At 39.7% G+C, this 3,656-nt stretch overlaps 1 non-coding gene across 1 annotated transcript; it reads right to left on the minus strand.

Annotated features, from left to right (window-relative positions):
- Positions 1-3,227: 3,227 nt before the first annotated feature.
- Positions 3,228-3,299, minus strand: TRNAC-GCA (transfer RNA cysteine (anticodon GCA)). The gene has a single exon. It is a non-coding gene; the product is annotated as a tRNA-Cys (tRNA).
- Positions 3,300-3,656: the final 357 nt, after the last annotated feature.

Here is a 3,656-nt window from a genome sequence, read left to right on the forward strand (position 1 = left end):
ACATCTCCTGCATTGCAAGTGGTTTCCTTACCTCTGAGCCCCCAGCGTTAGTCCCTTAGTTGTGTACAGCTCTTTGAGACCCCATAGACTGTAGCCCACCAGGCTCCTCTGTACATGGAATTCTCCAGGCAAGAATACTAGAGTGAGTTGGCATTTCCTTCTCCAGGGGATCTTCCTGACCCAGGGATCATACCCACATGTCTTATGTCTCCTGCATTGCCAGATGGGTTCTTTACCACTAGTGCCACCTGGGAAGCCCATAAATGCTTATTAGAGACAGTTCAAATGTGAAATTACACAGTCATTTTAGTAGTTATATACCGTCCCAGAAAAAACTTTTGCCATCAATGTAACAATACAGAATCAAATATTCTAATGATATTTTAATGCTTTGTACACATTAGGAAAAAAGTATAAAAAATATTTATTCCCCAATTTATTTTCCAATTATTCAAATTGTTAATTCATAAAGAGTAACATGAATCTATAAACTCTAGCTAATCCTCAAATCTGTTGCCTTAGTTAAAAAAAAAAAAAATTTGCACCACTTGAACTGAATACCTGTTGATAACAATTCGTGCTGAAAGCATGTTTCCATTTACTATTGTCGTTTTCTTCCCACTATTAGAAGAAATGTTAGAAGCACATACAAATTTGACCTGTGAGTTTTTTTTCTTAAATGCACGTTGCATGCAACTCCAGTTATTCTGATTCAATAGATCTACTATGGAAATTTGGCATCCATAGTTTTCCAAAGTTTCACAAATAATTCAGTCTAAACTGTTTCCCAAGACATGCTCTTTAAACTTTTATGTACCTAATAAATGCAGATTCTGATTCAGTACGTTTGGGCTGGGTCAGTTCTAACAAGTTCCCCAGTGATGGTGACATGGCTGCTCTTCAGAAAACACTGAACTGACAGACCCTATGACTTACTATTCATAGATAATTACAGAAAATAGAAGCCATTTGACATTAAAACCAGGCATGAGCTATTTAGAATAGCATCTAATTTTGTCCCCTATTCCTTACTAAACATCCATTACACACAATCAACATATAATTCAGAACTGGGTAGAAATAAATGCAAGAAAACATCTCTGTGGCATTGATTAGAAAATTAAATGTTCTTTTACTCAAGAACCATGTGCTTTCTTACACAGCAAGCACATTAAATAAAACCAGTTTAAGGAAGTTTAATTATTAATTTAAAAAAAAAATCACAGTCCACAGTCTATGATGATGCTTAGAAATGTTTGGTGCCCACAGGAACTCGGGACCGACATTGCCTTCTGCAGTGTCTGAACAGCCTACAACCAAGCATGGGGAAATGCTCACAATGAGCTCTCCATTAGCACTTTACCCAAAATGAGCATCAGAATTCTGGGAACTGTCTGAGATCATTCATCTTTAGGAAAATGAAGGTGAAAGACTTAGTTGATGCTGATGTTGAAAGACTAACTGCAAGGCACTCTTTAGGACTGTAGCTCAGTTGTGTCCGACTCTCTGCCACCCCATGGACTGCAGCACACCAGGGTTCCCTGTCCTTCACAATCCCCCAGAGCTTGCTCAAACTCATGTCCGTTGAGTCAGTGATGTCATCCATCATCTCTTCCTCTGTTGTCCCCTTCTCGTGCCTTCAGTTTTTCCGGCATCAGGGTCTTTTCCAATGACTCGGCTTTTCACATTAGGTGGCCAAAGTATTGAGCTTCAGCTTCAGCATCAGTCCTTCCAAAGAATATTCAGGACTGATTTCCTTTAGGATGGACTGGTTGGATCTCCTTGCAGTCCACGGGACTCTCAAGAGTTTTCTCCAACACCACAGTTCAAAAGCATCAATTCTTTGGTATTCAGCCTTCTTTATGGTCCTACTGTCACATCCATACATGACTACTGGAAAAATCATAGTTTTGATTAGACAGACCTTTGTCGGTAAAATAACGTCTCTGCTTTTTAATATGCTCTCTAGGTTGGTCACAGCTTTTCTTCCAAGGAGCAAGCATTTTTTAATTTTGTGGCTGCAGTTACCATCTGCCACTGCAGTAATTGAGGGACTTCAATTACTCTTACTCTTAGATTAATTACTTATAAGAGTAAGTCTAAAGTACTTCTGGGCTTCTCTGATAGCTCAGTTGGTAAAGAATCTGCCTGCAATGCAGGAGACCCTGGTTCGGTTCCTGGGTCCAGCAGATCCCCTGTAGAAGGGACAGGCTACCCACTCCAGTATTCTGGCCTAGAGAATTCTATAGACTGTATAGTCCATGGGGTCACAAAGTGTTGGACGCAACTGAGCAACTTTCACTCTCACTTTTAAGTAATTCTAATATTCTAGCGTATACTTGAAGCCACATAGAATTTCTTAGATTCCTGATACCTGCGAATTTCTCATATCCATAGAATAGGGCCTCATTAAACCTGTTTCTGGGTATAAAAATGTCCCATTAATCCCTTTGATCACTCTAGAAAGTGCTGTTTTTTTAATCTTCTATGAGAATAGATGAAGTGTTCTCATTATTAACTTAACATGCAGATACAGATAAGTCCTGTTAGAAGCATGTTCTGTAAAAGATGTTAACTACCTATGAAGCAGCACATATTGTTTTATTTTGTTCTATCACTATTCTTTTTACTTTATCCTCTCCACCCTCAATCCTGCCACATACACCAAGTTCTGTGTTTCTTTGCTTTGAGGAAAGACCAAAAAGAAAAAGAAATATATCCCCCACACAGCTTTTCTTTTGTGTTTTTGTTTCCCCAGCTTAAAGGGACAGACGTGGGTGACTTCTCATAATTGGTGAAAAAAACAGAATCAGAGATATTGAGCTATCTCATTTCCATAAGGCCTGGGGAGTTGCGGCCCACAGAGTTAACGAGGCCCTAACTGGGCCTGGACAAGCTAAAACCCAGCACTTGTGGGTGGCTCACCATGCCACAGAGCCTGGTTCATAGGGCATCACAAAGGTAACCTCTGCTGCCCAAACCAAGAGGGATCCCTTTCTGTATTTTGGTGAGTTTGGAATTCCAGGAAGTGAGGGACCAAGTAACTGAGATTGAATTTCCTGCCAGCCTTGATATCTGGAGATTTAAAAATATTTTTGCGTGTTAGTCAGTCAGTAGTTTCTGATTCTTTGCAACCCCCCGGACTGTAGCCTGCCAGGCTCCTCTCTCCATGAAATTCTCCAGGCAGGAATACTGGAGTGGGTTGCTATTTCCTTTTGCAGGGTATCTTCCCAACCCAGGGATTGAACCTGGGTCTCCTGCATTGCAGGCAGATGCTTTACCGTCTGAGCTAGTAGGGAAGCCCTTAATATATTTTAGCTAAATTTAAATCAAATAAAAGTAACATTTCTTGAACACCCCAGTTGCTGCAAAATTATACCTGGTGAACTTACATTTGTCCATTTCAGGCATGAGATTATAATAAGATGTATCCACCTATAGTTATAACAATTTTTAGGAAAGTTTCTAAGTTGAGACTTTGCAAAATTTAGAGAAAAAAAATTATTGAGAGAAATCAAACCCCTACAATGGACAGAAAGGGAAAGTTCAAATGTATTTTACCTCGTGGTTATGTAAGAACAAACAACTATAGAACAAACTGCTCTTGCTTTGAATTAGGGAATTGGTGAGAATCTCTGGAGTGGTTCAGCGGCTGT

Source organism: Capricornis sumatraensis, chromosome 7 (genome assembly GCF_032405125.1).
Source record: "Capricornis sumatraensis isolate serow.1 chromosome 7, serow.2, whole genome shotgun sequence".
NCBI classification, from domain to species: domain Eukaryota; kingdom Metazoa; phylum Chordata; class Mammalia; order Artiodactyla; family Bovidae; genus Capricornis; species Capricornis sumatraensis.